We start from the raw sequence: 18,308 nt of genomic DNA, 5'->3' as shown, positions 1-18,308 counted from the left end.
CAGCAGCCTTATCCAAAGTTGCATGGTGTGGTCACTAGCTGAGCTGGGCCTCTTCACTCCAAAGACTGCTGATTTTCACACCCTCCTAGATGCTCTCCATGACTGTTAACCTCTTGTGGACCCCATTCTCCTCAGAGGTGCAAGGGGAGGCCCATCAACATTTGTAACTCACCCTGTAGCTGCCTCTGCCCCCTCCCACACCCTTTTCTAAAGGATAATCAGGTTTGAGACCAGGAGAGTTTGGGGCTGGGCTCTGCTCCGAACTTTATCGGTTCTGCCATGTCCAGGGTGGAAAATACCTTGCATGGTCTTTGTTCTGGTCAGGGCCACTTTCATGCCATTCTGGACCTTGAGGTGGCTCTTGTAATTCGTAGGCCATATCCAAAGCAGTTGCTGACAAGTAGTATGTAGTTGCACATGATTAATAAAGAACTCCATTTAAGCAAAAGTTTGTGTCAAGTCCATCTCCAGCAAGCGGTATTTCTGAAAAGCCAACTGTCATGATGGTTTTATAGGACAATTGTTTGAACTTCAACATAGACTTCTGGTTCAGAAGTTCATTCAAATATATAAGGGACTGGTTAAAAACATCTGTCACATGCCTGACACTGTTCTAGATAAAGATACATAAAACTGACAAGTGCCTTGCTTGCTCAGAGCTTACATTCTAGTGGAGAAGGGAGGAACAAAAATATAACTTTGGGCTTGAGCATAAAACTTGCTTTGGACAGTGGAATGTGGGTGTGACTGAACCACACAGACTCCATTTTGTCAGCTCCATTTAGGCCAGCAGTCCTACCCCCTCCCCTTTCTCTGTGACTGAGCTTCAGCTACTCTCAAGGAATGTGCCCAAGCCAGATAAGTTCCCTATCAACTTTTACCCTTCCCTTCATCTGATATGAAAACTGGAAGAATGCCTTTTGCTGATGCAAATGGTTAATGGTCATGAGACCCCTGGGGGGAGGGAAAACTCCTGGTTCCTGTCAGTGCAGACATGCTTCTCCCTTGGTAGTCAGATTCCATTTTTAGCTTTAGCCTCTTTAAATCCCCCTGTACCCCTTTTGGTAGAGCAGATTGCAGCTATGAATGCTTCTGGATCATCCTCTGCCTAATCCTGTCTGTAGGTAAGTTACCCATGATAAACTTCATAATTTCAGTTTATGAAGTTACCTGCTTTGTTTTTCATCTCAAAGTTCCTTCTTGGTTCACAGGATATTACTCAGTATCTCATCTTTCCGACAAAAGTGACAGTGTGTCAGTTTTGAGCCTAGATCTTAAGAGATCTCACACATTTCTGCTTACTCTATTGCTCCTCTGCCATTGCAGTGAGAAAAACATACCAGTCTGGTCCCAGCAGGAGGATGAGAGATGTGTGGAGCAGAAATGTCCCCCCAAGCAACCCACAGCCTTCCCCTGAGGAACACAGCTGTGCCCAGCTGAGCCCAGCCAATCTGCAGATGTGAGTGATAGTGCAGGATTGTGGTTTTAAGCTATAGAGTTTGAGATGGTTTGTTACACAGCAATAGCTGACTGTTACAGGTACTCTGAAGGGAAAAAGAAGCTGAGATAAAGATGCACCTGAAGGAACACACTTAGGCAGGATGGTCTGGAAAGGTCTGGAAAGGAGCTAATACTTAGGCTGAGACCTGAAGGTTGAGAAGGAGCTCTCTCATGATAATGGGAGAGGAGTAAGAAGAGACAAAGGTCCTGAGGCTGGAAAGAACGTTATGTTTTAGGAGCTGATGGAAGACCTGGGTGGCTGAAACAGAGTTAGTCAGGGTAAAGGGGTAAGTGAAGCTAGAGAGAGATACAGAGCTTTTGAGGCCAAAGAGTTTGAATTTTATTCTCAGTACAATGGGAAGCTTTAAAAAGGTCTTAAGGGAGAGAGAGAGAGAGAGAGACAGAAAGAAAGAAGAAGAAGGAGAAGGAGAAGGGGAAGAAGAAAGAGAAGAAGAGGAGGAGGGGAGGGGAGAAGAGAGGAGAGGAGAGGAGAGGAGAGAGAATTGATTTTATATTTGTAATAGACCATCTTTGTTCTTGTGTGAATAGAAGCAGGTGTGCCAGTTTGGAGGCTGTTGCAGACATCCAGGTGAGATAATGGCAGAGCCTGGGCCAGGTGGTGACAGTGGCAGTGCTGAGAAGTGAGTGGATTAATAATGCATTTTAGAGTAAACTTCATAGGACCAAGTTTTCTGGTTTGGAGTATGATGGAGAACTACTATCAGCTACCAATTCCTTACCCCCAGAAAACTGTTTCTGGAAATCCAGAGGAGAGAAAGGAAGGTAGATGATGGGTATGTCCATGGCATTTGAATGAGAGTGTAAAAGTAACAGCAGCAGTGTAGTAACTAATATTTGTTGAGCATTTCCTATTTTCTAGGTACTTCCCTAAGCTCTTGACATTCTCACACCAACCCTGAGGCCGTTCTTTATCTCCACCTTACAGATGAGACAGAGACACCATGAGGATCAGTGACGTGTTCAAGGGCACACATTGCTGGTAAGAGGAGCAGAGTGATTTGGGGTTTGGCACAATCTCTCTTTTGGCCATACTCCAAGGGAAGACCCCAGGAAAATGGTGTTGGAGTTTACCTACGTAAGGCTTTCAGAGATCCCTCGTTTGGATCTGAGGAATGTCCCCCACGTGGTGAAAAGCTCTTTTCTCTTAGGTCTATACCTAGACTAGAACTGACACCCTATCTTTGAAGACTGGTAAATTAAAGTCTGCAGGATTCTCAGGATAGATTAGCCATTCTGTAGTGGGCAGGGGGAGAAGTGTTGGGTACAAATCTGGATGAGCTGATCCTCCTGGACTCCCAGCAGCTCCAGCCCCACCTGTTCATTCAGTGTCTGAGGAAGATGCCTCAAGGAGGCGGGAATCTCCTTCAAAGCAGCTGCAAGCCCTTCTCAGTGAGACAGCCCAGCCCATCCTTCAGCCAGACCTGCTTGAGGACTCATGTGAACTGGAAATGCCTAAATTAGGGAAGAAGGTGCCCTAGACATTGGTCTCTTTTCTGAGAGGATGTGATAAATGGAAATGGAGAGGAAACCAGGGAACTGAGCAGGGAGTGGTGACAGGGACTGGTTCTGTGACCTATAAGCTGAAAGCATGATTGTAGACCCCAGGCTTTCCAAACCTCTTGGCAGGGCACCGGGAACCAGGAATGCCATCTGCACCTGGTCCTGCTTTGGGTGGAGAGCGTGTCAATGCAGAGCTAGGTGGATTCTCCTGCTCCTCCCTGTCCCCACACCAGGGCCATGACCTCCACTTGAAGACTCCAGCAGCAAGAGATAACCCTCCAACCTTGTTGATGAAAATTTTTAAAATACTAAAATTTATTAAAAGGAGGCAATGAGATGTGGAGGTTAAAGTGTGACCTTTGAACCCAGACTGATGGACTAAGTCCCTTGCTCACTACCAATCACACCTAGTCCCTAAGCCTCCATCTCCCCTTCTGTGAAACAGAGTAATTATATTGCCTGACTGATAAGGCTGTGAGGGCTAAGCCACAGGAACAGAGCTTGGCTCATACTAACCACTCAATAAATGCCTTTTTGAAACCTTGAAAATAATAATCAGCATCTCTCATTATTAAATAATTTGATTTGTATGTCTTCACTTTAAATTTAAACTTTTTATTAAAATTGTCATGGATTAGTAGAAGCAAGTAAAGTGCATAAGAGGATGGGTGGATACAAAAGAGACTGTGTAATTTAATTAAAACCTAAAACAAACAAAAAAAGCAGTTTTCCATATATCTGCTCCTTAAGCTGCCAAGTGCAGAAGGCAGTAGCCATGTGCCCCAGGCCCTGTGTTTGCCCTCGAGAAACAGCAGTTTTTTTGGCTGCACCTCTCGGGATCTTAGTTCTCCAACCAGGGATTGAACCCAGGTCCTCGGCAGTGAAAGCAAGGAGTCCTAACCACTGGACAACCAGGGAATTCCCAGTCCAGGGTTCTTTTGGGGCTATCCCTTCTTCTCCATCCCAGGGCCTTACCCTCATCAGCATCAGCAACATCACCCAACAAGGAGACACTAATTGCAGAGGAACTGCCTGGAGCCTTTCAGGTCCTCTCCCTGGGTAGCCTCCTCAGTGTTGGGTTGCTAGCTTTAAATTCACTAGAAGAAATCAATCAATGCCTCAGTCTTGGCCCCTCAGTACTTCCATCCTCATAGAATCTGCAGTTGGAGGGACTTGGGGTTCACCTGGCGGTCCCCCTGATCACTGCTGCAGGAACCCCCTCCATAGCACCCTGAGGGAGATGGGATGCTCTGCGATGGGAGCCCCATGTTTGGGGATGACTCCTCACCACTGTCCTGACCCTCCCCCTGCATTGGAGCCCCTTCTCTGCCCCCCATGCAACCTCTCCCCATCCCCAGCAGATCCCAGCTGTGTCCTCTGGGGCAGCACAGGGACCCAGGCAGCTCCTCTGGATCCTCAGTCTTATCCTCAGGCTGCCCTGGGAATGGAAAGGCAGCCCTTGGAGCCAGTGTCCAGGGATCCAAATTCTCAAGCCCAAACAGAGGAAGGAAAAGCGGTCCCACGCTTTCCCTGTGTGTCTTCCCCCTCCCCAGCCCCCACTTCTGAAAGCAGACACCAGCCTCAACCACTTAAGGATGAAATCTTCCTGACACACAGGACCAGCCACTTAATTCGCAGGGCCCAGTGCAAAATGATGATATGGGCCCCTGTTAAAAATTATTGAAAATTTCAAATGTACACACTTCCAATTATTAAATGAGTAAGTCCTAGGAATGTAATGTACAGCATAGTGACTATAGCTAATAATACTGTATTGTATATTTGAAAGTTGCTAAGGAAGTAGATTCACACCTCCCTACCACAATTTATTTATTTTATAACTGGAACTTTGTACCTTTTGATCCCCCTCACCCATTTTACACACCCCCTTCCCTGCCTCTGGCAACCACCAATCTGTTCTCTGATCCACGAGCTTGTTTTTTATTTTTTAATTCCACATGTAAGTGAGATCATAAGGTATTTGTCTTTCTCTGTCTGCCTTATTTCACTTAGCATAATGTCCTCAAGGTCCATCCATGTTGTCTCAAATGGCAAGATTTAACTCATTTTTATGGATGACTACTAAACGTGCAGATCTTAGAAGTTCTCATCAGAAGAAAAAAATGTAACTATGTGTGGTGATGGATGTTAACTAGACTTCTTATGGTGATCATTTTGCAATAGGTACAAATATCAAATCATTATGGTGTACTCCTGAAACCATTATAACTGACATTTATTATCCACATATATTATATGTCAATTACATCTCAAATTAAAAAAACAAAAAGAATTTCAAGGCAGTAACAGCAGAGCATTGAACCAAGCACAGGGCCTTTCTGATGGCTGCACAGTCCACATGCCCATGAAGTTGACCCTGATGACAGAGGTGTGCCCTGCTTATTCCATTTTCCTGGGATTTCTGAAGCTATTTCTCTGTTTTTGTTTTTGTTTTTTCTTGGAGATATAATTCACATAGTTTAAAATTCATCCTTTTAAAGTATACATAAAGTTCAGGGGTTTATAGTGTATTTGTGAAGCTATGCAACCATCACCACTATGTAATTCCAGAACATTTTCATCACCTTGAAAAGAAACCCCATGCCTACCAACAGTCACTCCTTATTCCTCCCTCCCCCAGCCCTTGGAAATCACTAATCTCCTTTCTGTCTCTATGCATTTGCATATTCTGGACATTTCATATAAATGGAATCATACAGTTATGTGGACTTTTGTGTCTGGTTTCTTTCACTTAGCATAATATTTTTAAGAGTCATCCATTTTTCATTCCCCCACCCCTTTCTTTTTTTTTGGCTGTATTGGATCTTTGTTGCTGCGTGCTGGCTTTCTCTAGCTGTGGCGAGCAGGGGCTACTCTTCGTTGTGTTGCACGGGCTTCTTATTGCAGTGGCTTCTGTTGTTGCGGAGCACAGGCTCTAGGTGCGTGGGCTTCAGCAGTTGTGGCATGCGGGCTCAGTAGTTGTGGCTCGCAGGCTCTAGAGCTCAGGCTCAGTAGCTGTGGTGCACGGGCTTAGTTGCTCTAAGGCACATGGGATCTTCCCGGACCAGGGCTCGAACCTGTGTCCCCTGCATTGGCAGGTGGATTCTTAACCACTGCGCCACCAAGGAAGCCCTTCATTCACTTTTATGGCTAAATAATATTCCATTATAAGGATAGACCACATTTTATCTATTATTCTTTTGTTTTACTGTTTCCTTTTGAAATGTGATCTCCACGTGATACAATGAGTACAGTCAAATGACTCATTTTGTAGTAATATCCCATATTCAAAGACTCACATATTTCCTCCTTTATAACTTACAAGCAAAGTGCACACAACTTAAGTGTGCACTTGATTAGTTTTTGTCTGTGTCTCTACCTGAATAACCACCACCCAGATGCAGATATAGAGCATCTTTTCCTCCCATCAGGCTGTCTCAAGCCTCCTCCCAGGGACATCCCCCACCCGCACAGCCACTATGCCAATTTCTATCATTTTAGATTAATTTTATCTATCCTTGAACTTCATAGAAGTGGAACCATACAATATGTATTTTTTTGCATCTGACTTCTTTTTCTCAGCAATAAGTCGGTGAGATTCATTTACATTGTATGTGGCAATAGTTCTTTTTGGTTGCTGTACCACCTAGCTATTCTACTATCCATGGACATTTGGGTTGTTTCCAATTTGTAACTACTGTGAATAAAACTTCCATGAACATTTTTGTCATTTGGTGACCATAGCCCTCACTTCTGTTGTGTATTTACCAAGAAGTGGAATTGCTGGGCCTTCAAACAGGTGCGTGTTTAGCTTGAATAGATACAGTCCAAGAGTTTTCCAGAGTGGGTTGTGCCAGTTCCACTGACAGTCTAGTTGCTCTACATCTTCATCAACATTCAGTAAAGTCAGTCATTCTAGTATGTGATGGTATCTCATCGTAGTTTTAATTTGCATTTCCCTGATGATGAATGAGACGGAACACCTTCCTATGTGGTTGTTGGCCATTGGATATCCACCCATCACTTTTTTTTTCACTCATTTTTGAGTCATATTTTTCTTTAGAGTCTGGCAAAGGGAAAATGCCTTTTTTTCTCTGAGTTTTCTTAAAAATTCACTCGTGTTAATTCATATTTAATTACACAAGTTTTATATGAATACATTTTCATTGTTTCCTCACATCCTTGCTAAGACTGCCTATCATCAGTCCTTTAAGCTGCTGAGGGAAAAAGTCTTATTGATAGTTTAATGTACTGTGCATTTCTGTGATTGTTAGTGAGATTAAGCATTTTTTCTTATGTTTATTGGCCACTGTATTTCTTCTGTGTGCCTTTTCATATCCTTTGTCAATTTTTGTATTGGATTGTTTATCTTATCCTCATTGATTATGGAAGTTATTTCTACATTCCATGTAAACATCTGTTATGTTATATATTGCAAATGCTTTCTCTTTTTCTGTTGCTTGTATTTTTCAAGACTTGATTGTCTAGAACAGTTTTAGATTTACAGAAAAATTGAGAAGATAGTACAGAGAGTTCCCAATACTCCATACCCAATGTCCTCTATTATTAACATCTTACATTATTAGTATGGTACTTTTATTACAATTAATGAAGCAATATTGAGGCATTATTTAGTTGTCTTGTTTTTTAGGCTTCTCTTGGCTGTGACAGTTTCTCAGACTTTTCCTCTTTTTTGGTGATCTTGACAGTTTTGAAGAGTACCGGTCAGATATTTTGTAGAATGTCCCTCTATGGGGTTTGTCTTGGTGTTTTTCTCATGATTAGACTGGAGTTATGAATTTTGGGGAGGAAGACCACAGAGGTAAAGTGTCATTTTCTTCACATCATATCAGTAGTACATACTATCAACATGATTTATCACTGTTCATGTTGACTGTGATCACCTGGGTGAGGTGATGTTTGTCAGGTTTCACATACAACACATATTATGGAGAAAGCCTTGATAACTAAGTAAGGATGGGGTTAACTTGGATTTGTCTGTGGAGGTTCTGTGCTTAACTCCAGGGTTATCTGGAGCAACATTGGGCAAGATACGGATTTATTCTTTTTTTTTTTTTTTTGGCTGTGTCGGGTCTTAGGTGCAGCATGAGGGATCTTCATTGCAGCTCTTGGGCTTCTCTCTAGTTATGGCATGTGGGTTTTCTCTCTCTAATTGTGGTGCGCAGGCTCCAGGGCATGTGGGCTCTGTAGTTGTGGCACGCGGGCTCCAGAGCGTGTGGTCTCTGTAGTTTGCAGCACACAGGCTCTCTCACTGAGGTGCACAAGCTCAGTAGCTATGGCATGTGGGCTTAGTTGTACCATGCCTTGTGGAATCTTAGTTCCCTGACCAGGGATTGAACCCGCATCCCCTGCATTGGAAGGCGGATTCTTTACCACTGGACCACCAGGGAAGTCCCGATACGGATTTATTCTTGTTGGTGATCTACAAAATGCTTTTTAAAGTCCAAAATTCCCCTGGAGTCATCTTGTACCAGTATGTCCACATTATTTCTTTGAAATGTAGAGATTGATGGTTTGCATTTGGTTTACATGTTTAACTAGCCTCATTTTAGCTATGTGACCAGTACGTATAAAAGGTCCCTCAGTAGACTTGTGCCTTGGTCCCTAAGACCGAGGTATGGCACACGTATCAGGAAGAAAATGCTCATATATGTTTTGAAATGAAGGATGAGATAGAAGCATTTCTTTATGGTACTGATAATGCAATAAAGATCATGTATATGCTTTGGAGTGGCTTGCTTACATGATCTCAGCAACACATTCAGTAGTCAAAATAGTTCGAAGTTATGACTTTAGAGCCAAAATAATATGATTTTAAGTTCGGTGGATTTGATGACAGGATTTTAAAAAATTTTTTATTTTATATTGATTTACAATGTTGTGTTAGCTTCAGGTGTACAGCAAAGCTATTAAATTATACATATACATATATCTATTCTTTTTCAGATTCTTTTCCCATATAGGTTATTACAGAGTATTAAGTAGAGTTCCCTGTGCTATACAGTACGTCCTTGTTGATTATCTATTTTATATATATTAGTGTGTATATGTTATTCCCAAACTCCTAATTTATTCCCCCCTCCCCCCACACTTTCCTCTTTGGTAACCATAAGTTTGTTTTCTAAGTCTGTGAGTCTGTTTCTGTTTTGTAGATAAGTTCATTTGTATCATTTTTTTAGATTTTACACATAAGTGATATCATACGATATTTGTCTTTCTCTGTCTGACTTACTTCACTTAGTATGATAATCTCTAGATCCATCCACGTATAACAGGATTTCTTAAGAAAACTGCACTGTGGTGCAAATGGTTAAACGTGGAGAATTTGACACTTTCCCAACATTAGATAATTCTTTTTATTCATCAGAGAAAGAAATCTATGGTACATTTAAAAGCATATTTAAAAGACAAGTCCAAATGCTCTAACAGAATACAAAGAACTACTTTCTAGAACTCAAGGCATCAGAGAGGATTAGAAACCCATTTGTTTCTGGGGCTGAGGAGTGGGGGAACTAGGGAGAGGTTGGTAAAAGTGCACAAATTTTCAGCTATATTATGAATAAGGTCTAAGGATCTAATATAAAACATGGTGGGTATAGTTGATAACACTGTATTATACAATTGAAATTTGCTAAGAGAGAAGAACATTTTAAGTTCTCGCCAAAAAAAAAAAAAGATAAATACATGAGGTGATGGTTGTGTTAATTAACTAGATGGGGAGAATCCTTTCACAATGAATCCTTATATCAAGTCACCACTATGGGGACTTCCCTGGTGGTGCAGTGGTTAAGAGTCTGCCTGCCAATTCAGGTGACATGGGTTCGAGCCCTGGTCTGGGATGATCCCACATGCTGTGGAGCAACTAAGCCCATAAGCCACAACTACTGAGCCTGTGTGCCCCAGCGCAGCCAAAAATAAATTAATTAATTAAAAAAAAAAAGTCACCACTATGTACCCTTTAAATAGCTTACAATTTTATATGTCAATTATACCTCAAGCAAGCTGGAGAAAAACTTTTGCATGTGACAGGCAAAAAAAAACAAAAAAGATCTTGCTGACTCAGATCTGGTAACACTGAGAAAAAGTTCTGTAATTTCTGGCCCTCATTTGATTCAAATATCCAGAACTGACTGGCAGAGTTTACTGCCTTTCCGAACAATCCAGGAAGTGAATCAGGATTTTCTAATATAATAGGAATAATTGGTAAGAGAAGAATCCATCTGGACATGGGAACTGAGGAATGGCTCAAGCCATCTTCAGAGACAGAGAGAGACGACTCTCAGGGAAGGACCTAGTTTGTGTGTTTCTGCACTGCCCCCTGCTGGCTGATGCTGGAACATTGTTTCCTCCTGTGGCTCTAGGAAGACCTAACAGAATGCTGTATTGTGGCTCTTGGGAGGCAGGGGGCTCCTCAAACCAAGTGTTGGGCTAGAGGCAGTTGGATCTGGTTGAGATCCTTCCATCAGGGAAAGCCTGGCTTGGGAGGTGGGTTTGAACAGCAGCAGAGGAACATGGGCATGTTATGTTTTTTAGAGCATGTCAAAGTTCTGGTGCTTTCAATACAAAGAGATAGATCTTAGTGGAAAGAAAGAGATTCAGGGCAGTGGAATTCAGGAATCAGACAGGTAGAGAGGCATTGACGACCCCATTGCGAGGGTTCTAGTCCCTGCAGATAGTCTGACAAGATTGGGGTAGCAGCTGTGTAGAGGAACGCAAGGTGATCAAAACTTATCATTGGGTTTGGAGGCACTCACAGTCCACTATGAGAGATACACATGTAAATAAATAATTATATCACAAAGCGACAAGGAGATTAGTTATCTTACCCAGAATCTGAGGACAGGTCTCCTGGAGGTCTTATCTGAGATTGTTCTGAGATGTGAGTAGGAATTCTGCAGAGGGTAAAGGAGGGCTTGAGAGGGCTGGGCAATATGGTTGGATTGTAAAGCACATGTTTGGGTTATGGAAGGGGAGTTTAGAGAACAAGGCAGGACCGGGTTACGAAGGACCTTGTGCACTTTGTTGAGGAGCCATAACCTTCTTCTGTGCAAGGCAAAATGCCCTCAAAGGGATTTGAATAGATTTGAAGGACCCTCAAAAACGAAGAACAGTAGATCTAAAACAAGCTGTAGAGATCACTTCATTCTGCTTTCCTTGAAGAATCTGAAGTGTTTACAGCCTGGATTGTTTCTGATACATCTGAAGGATATTCTCAAAAACCTGCCATATCTCTTTTCAACAATCTTATACTTTGCCTTTTTCATGTGCAGGTAAACTCTTGAGTACTTGGGCTTTTGTGTGAGTGGGAAGGCAAAGAAATTCATCCCAGATAATTTTGAGCCACTTATATATTGTTGCTATGATACTGACAGACGTATATGGAGTTCTTTTAAGACATGATAGAATCTTCTAAGTGGGTGTGGGAGTAGTAGGAAGGAAGAAACTGGGCTTCCACGGGCAAGACAGTATGATTCATTCATTCATTCATTCATTCATTCATTCATTCGGCTGATGCACTCAGCTCTGTGCTAGGTGCAGTGTTGGATACAAAAGAAGCAGAAATTCCAGTTCTTATCCCTGAGGAATCCATATTCAGCTTGGGAATACATGGAAGAAGAAGGCAATCTCAGCAAATAAGACAGTGAGGTCTGATCTGTAGAGAGGTGTTAAGGACTTTTCAGTGGGATACAGGAGATCTTTGTGGATTCACAGTGTTGCTAGTTTTGAAGTGATAGACACAAATGGGTGGAGTGCAACTGGGGAAAATTCCATGCCTGAGGTAGGGTCAAGTACAGATGGATGATCTCATGTAGGAAGCCATCAGGATAAGCACCCCAAATCTAGGAACTCTGAGACATAGACAGAGAATCTTTGCTGGCATAGAAATTGCGTAGCAGACCAACACTCCCCCGCAAGCCCAGAGATTCTGTTGCTTCTTGTCTTAGTCAGTCTGGGCTGCTAAAACAAGTACCACAGACTGGGTGGTTTATAAACAACAGAAATTTCCTTCTCAGAGTTCTGGAGTCTGAGAAATCCAGGATAACAGCACTAGCAGATTTGGTGTCTGGTGGTGTCAGAGTCAATGCCTGGTTCCTAGATAGCTGTCTTCTCTCTGTGTCCTCACACGGTGGAAGATAGGAGGGCGTTCTCAGGGGTCTCTTTTATAAGGGTGAAGCCCTCATGACCTAATCACCTCTCAAAGGCCCCACTTCCTAATATTATCACATTGGGGGGTTAGGATTTTGACATATGAATTTTGTGGGGGACACAAGCATTCAGTCTATAGCACATCTCACTCCCCACCTCCAGGTACTCGGGCCTTGCAAATTTGGGCTGTATGAGACAGTAGACTCTGGAGCTAATAGCTGTATCTTTATTACCTTTAATACTCACTCAAGATGAGCTGATAAAGCACCTCTTTCCTGAAAGATCTCTATAATTAGAAGTTGAAGCTAGTCATCATATGAGTAGATGATGTATATTAAACTTAGATGTATATTCTTTTGCTAAACAAGAACATCTTTCCCTCTAAACATTTGCCCTAGTTTTTATGTGATTATCCACTCACTTGTTGATGGACATTTAAGTTTTCTCTAGGTTTGGGCTATTCTGAAGAGAGCTGCTATGGACATTTGAAATATGCAAGCTTTTTTATGAACATATGTTTTCATTTCTCTTCATTTCTCCTAGGTATACTAGGAGTGGGCTTGCTGGGCCATATGTTGAACTTTTAGAAACTGCCAAACAGTTTTTCAAAGTGGTTGAACCATTTTTCACTCCCACCAGCAGGGTAAGAAAGCTAGGAATGGGTTTTTTTTTTTTTTTTTTGGCTGTGTTGGGTCTTCGTTTCTGTGCAAGGGCTTTCTCTAGTTGCGGCAAGTGGGGGCCACTCTTCATCGCAGTGTGCGGGCCTCTCACTATCGCGGCCTCTCTTGCTGCGGAGCACAAGCTCCAGACGCGCAGGTTCAGTAGTTGTGGCTCACAGGCCTAGTTGCTCCGCGGCATGTGGGATCTTCCCAGACCAGGGCTCGAACCAGTGTCCCCTGCATTGGCAGGCACATTCTCAACCACTGCGCCACCAGGGAAGCCCTAGGAATGGGTTTTGATGTGCCTCACGTAATTCTGCAGGTCTCAGCACAAACGTCAACCCTCAGTTTTAATACTCAAATCCCCTTTACTCATGCGTGACAGTCATCACATGTGAAATTAATTAATCATATTCATTGTTTAAGCCTGTCTCCAATATTGACCTGCTCTAAGCTCCTTAACTGTGGTCTCCATCACTGTATCCCCAAGGCCTGGCACAGATGCCCAGCACACAAGAGCAGCTCGGTAAATGTTTGTTTCCTAACAGGTTGGCCAGTGGGGTGGAGTTTAGTGATCTGGCAGCTTAGCTGCCCTCCTTTTGGTCGGCACACAAGGTTCATTGTGTTCTGTTCTCTGGTGATCATCCTGTTTCATTTCTCCCCTAATCACAGTGTATTTTAGAGTTATACCAGGCTGTCTGTAGTGTTCACACTTGTCACCTCTTTCTAGCCCTTTAAGCCCTTGGGCACATTATTTCTTACAGGAGCACCCTTCTGTGCTCCATTCTCTTACTTTCTAATGGACTCTACCTAAATCTCATTTCTAATGTCCCCAGGAGCAGATAATTTGCTCTCCTTTAAGTCCCATAGCAGCCTCCCTGGCCCCTTTGAGCCTATGATATTTCCCCACCACTGTGACTGTGAACATTCCAAAGCAATATATCCTAAGATTTTGGGGAATCTCATTATAGCACAGGTTTCCCCCATAAAATTCAGTAAAGTTTAATTAGAAAGCATAAATGACCACACTTTAGGTCTTGAATATATACTCTGGGGACAGCCATTTATAAAGCTAGTGAAATAAATTCTGCCCCTAAATGAACTGACTCTGTTGTATAATAGGACCAAGTGACATTAAGCACACATTTGCCTGAATCTGTAAAGCTGAGTGATCTGTTCAGACTGGCATCCCAGACATGAGAAGATGTCCCAGAGAGCATTTCTGAGGGCTCCAGCATCCCCCTTGGGAGGAGAAACATGTGAGGAAGGCGGTGAGGACAAGGGAGTCAGACAAGGGAGGACAGGCAGGATCCAAATGGAACACCTCAAACTCACCATGTGCCAGGCTTAACTGTCTTCCTTTTGCAGCCCTGGCTGCCTGAAGCCCATTCCCTGCCCAGCAACTAGAGCCATCTTTCCATCTTTCTTTCTTTTTTTTTTTTTAATATTTATTTATTTATTTGGCTGTGTCGGATCTTAGTTGTGGTACGCGGGATCTTTCGCTGCAGCATGCAGGCTCTTCATTGCAGTGCGCGGGCTTCTGTCTAGCTGTGGTGTGGGCTTAGTTGCCCCGCGGCAACTGGGATCTTAGTTCCCCAACCAGGGATCGAACCAGCGTCCCCTTCATTGCAAGATGGATTCTTAACCACTGGATTACCAGGGAAGTCCCTAGAGCCATCTTTCTAAATGCAAGCCTGATACAGTATTCAAGCCTGATACAGTATTCCTAACACCCTTCAGTGCTCCCCCTTACCTACACTCTCCTCAAAGCATGGTCCATGAACCAGTGGTGTTGCATCACTGGGAGCTGACAGAGCTGCAGAATCTTGAGCCCACCCACCCCAAACCTGCTGAAGCAGAGTCTGCATTTAACCAAGATCCCCTGTAAAGCTTGAGAAGTGCTGCCCTGTAGGACCAGCAGAATGAAGGAACTTTGTTGGTCTTGCCCTTCTTGGTTTCTAGCCTCATGGCATCACTCTCCACCATATGCCCCCACATCCCTGCTGGACTGAGCAACTTGCAGCTCCTTGAATGTACCATGCTGTTTTTGGTTTTGGTTTTTGCAATAATACTGCCTCTTTCCTATCTTCTTCACCTCGGTACTCTCATCCATCTTTTCAGACTTGCCCTCTCTGGAAACATTTCTTGCTAGTGCCCATTCGTAGCACACCACTTTCCCACACTGCTCAGTCATTATCCACTTCCCCATCAGACTGAGACCTGGAAGGCAGCAGTGGTGATTCATTCATTGTGGTATCTGCAGAGCCCCAGGGATGGTCAAGCATGTGATAGAGAGTCAATAGAGATTTATTTCTAACTGATCCTGAACTCCAGTGGAGGCCCATGTGCCATCTCTCTTCTGCTCTGGCCTGGCTCTTCCCAAGCCCATGCACCACTGGGTGTCAATCTGCACGTGGGGAGAGAGATCTAGAGGGCAATCTTCAATCATCTACAGCCCTCAACTTGAAATGACTTCAGCCCTGATTTTAGAGGGCTATAAAATGGCGTATGGAGTGAATTAATATGTGTAAAGGTTACAAAGTAAACAGTTAAATTAGTTGTGCTGGAGCCAGTCACACACGACTGTGCACATCTCTTCCAGCTCTGCAGTCAGCTGGTAACTTGAGACTAGCCCGGTGTATTAATCATGTTTTAAAAAATTTCTCTATATTGTGAGGTTTTGACATCATAAAAATACTTCTCTGGCTGAAGAGAGACTGCCCTCCCAGGGCTAGCTAGTTGTTAGAGATAGCAAAAGGCTCAGCTGAGAGCAGTGGAAGCTGATCTCTTTCAGTCCTGTGCTTTAAAGGGCAGGGTACCAAAAAAACTAGAGAGCTCCGCTATAGCCCAAAGTCCACTGAAATTATTCAAGCTAGCCAGTCCTAAACTGTTTACCCTGCCTTGCTCTTCCCGAGGAAACCCCAGTAAAAGCTTCTGACCTAGGCTCTCCCTTCTCTCCTGCTTCTGCTTCCTGACCAAAGTCTGGCATTCATTCTGTGACCCTGTGGTGGTGACAAGCCATGCCTCTCATTTCTAGGGAAAATGTGATCCATGACATTGACCTCTCCATGTTGTCACTCATCACCTTTATAAATTAAGACCTGGGCACAGAACACGAGGTCACTATTGGTAAATGGTACAAACCAGTGCTCCCCCCAACTCCCAGAGAGCTGGTATAGCAGTTTATCTGTGGTTATATGTGTATGTGCTTATGCCACCAGAAAGTAAAGACCCCAAAAGCAGGGATATTGCCTTACTTGCTCACCATTATAGCTCCAGCACAGAGTAGACTGACACATAGTAGGAACTCAACAAATGTTTGTTGAATGAAGGCATGGATGAAACCACAAAATGTCCAAGATAAAGCAAAGAAGGACATTAGCTAAAATGTTAAACATAAGTTAGGAGCTGAGCTAGTGCCCAGAGGAAAATTATCTGTAACTCTAAGTAAAAGCCATCTGCTAAGGCAGAGGGCCAGTGGCCTTGAAATATAGATGTGGGGACCCCACAGACAGGCTCAGGTCCTGCCCTGAGAGTCTGGCAGCTGGACTTATGGAAACTTCCATCTGCACAGGTCAGTCTCCTCTTAGCTGAGAAGCGGCAGTTTCGCAGACCACACTACGTTTGAAATTCCCGAAGGAACTTTTTAGAATCTGCTCTTGTGACAATAAGCCCAGAAAAGCCCTTTAACTTTGGGTGGGTGGGGGCCCTCTCCACTTTGGCTATGCCATGTGGGCCAAAATCTGAGGGAAATCCACCAACCCTTTACCTCCTGCTCGCCTTTACTTTTTTCTCCAGGGGGACAGGTGATGATGTTGTTTGGTTTAGGCATGAGGAGGGATAAATGACTTTTATGAGATTCTAAAGGGGTTCTGGAACCAATTCCAGTGTGTGTTTTTGTGGGTGGGCAGATTTCCCCACACATCCAAGCAATTCTCTGACACCAACTGGGTGCCATACATAATTCAACTCATTTCTGACAGTATCTGCCTGGAGATAGAGTCAGATCCCACAAGTTAAGGGTTCAGTCCTACAAGACTGCCTGCTCCCCACCCTCATTTCAGATACCAATCCGAAGTCCAGGCTGTCATTTATGCTTCTAACTGACCTGAGGCAATAGATCTGAGGTTCCAACGACCCCCTCCTTGGGCTCGATTAATTTACCTAAGTGGCTCACAGAACTCGGAGAAACATTTTACTTACTAGATTACCAGTTTATTACAAAACAATATGACTCAAGAACAGCCAGATGGAAGAGAGGGCAAGGCAAGGGATGGGGAAAGAGTGCAGAGCTTTCATGTCCTCTCTGAGTGCAACCATGCTCCTTAAGTCTCCACATGTTCACCAACAAGGAAGCTCCAAACCCATCCTTTGAGGTTTTTATGGAGAATTCATTACATAGGGAAGGTTGATTAAATCACTGACACTTGGTAATTGATTCAACATCCAGGCCCCTCCCTTCCCCAGAAATTAGGGGCTGGGACTGAAAGTTCCAAACCTCAATTCAAAGTTAGTTCCCCTGGCAACCAGCCCTCATTCTTAGGTGCTTTCCAAAAGTCACTACATTAACATAAATCCAGTAGTTGTGGAAAGGGGCTTGTCATTAATAACAAGACACCCATTTCACCTTTATGGCTTTGAAGTGATTTCAGGAACTGAGGAAAGAGACCTAGTATTATGACAAAATTGTTCTAATCCCATTGTTCTAACCCCTTAGGCAATTCCAATGGTTTGGGCAACTGTGAACCAGGAACCATGGATGAAGACCAAATATATATGAGAAATGGATTTGGTCATCTGAATGACCAGAATATGACCAAATATACTGATACAAAAAAGGCAGCAGGCCCCAAATGGAGTCACCTGTACTAAGCCAATGTCACCAAATTGAGACTTAGTACCTAAATTAATTACAATTTCAACCTCTCCTAGGAGTGGACTCTTAAACCAGTCAGTCTGGAATTACCTGGTCAGCACTAGTAAGGTAATCTGCCTGTTAGACCCCTGCTATCCCCTAAAGGAAGGTGACCTTGCCACAAACAATCCGCTCTTTGCTAGTAACTTCCTTTTCCCACCCCCTTCTGTAAATAAACGTCTTCCATTTTGTACAGATCTTTGGAGCTCCTCTCTATCTGCTAGATTGGATACTGCTTGATTCAAAATGATTTTTGCTCAAATAAACTCAAAAATTTTAACATACCTCAGTTTATCTTTTAACAATATATTTCTTATAAAGCACAATATTACAGATGCTATAAGGTCCTTCATTTTGTTCTTGATTGTTAAGTAAACTTGAGTCAAAACAGCCAGTTAAAAAAATTAGAAACCTGAATTATGGATTTGGAAATTCAAGGAGAAATTCAAGTGTTCAAGGAGGACACGACTGATATGGGTCCTGCCTAACCAGGACCTTACCCTGGACCCTTCCCTCTGCTTAGTCCTTGAACATCTCTCTCCTTG

This window comes from Balaenoptera musculus, chromosome 15 (genome assembly GCF_009873245.2).
Source record: "Balaenoptera musculus isolate JJ_BM4_2016_0621 chromosome 15, mBalMus1.pri.v3, whole genome shotgun sequence".
Lineage (NCBI taxonomy): Eukaryota > Metazoa > Chordata > Mammalia > Artiodactyla > Balaenopteridae > Balaenoptera > Balaenoptera musculus.
Note: the sequence above shows the minus strand (reverse complement) of the source record.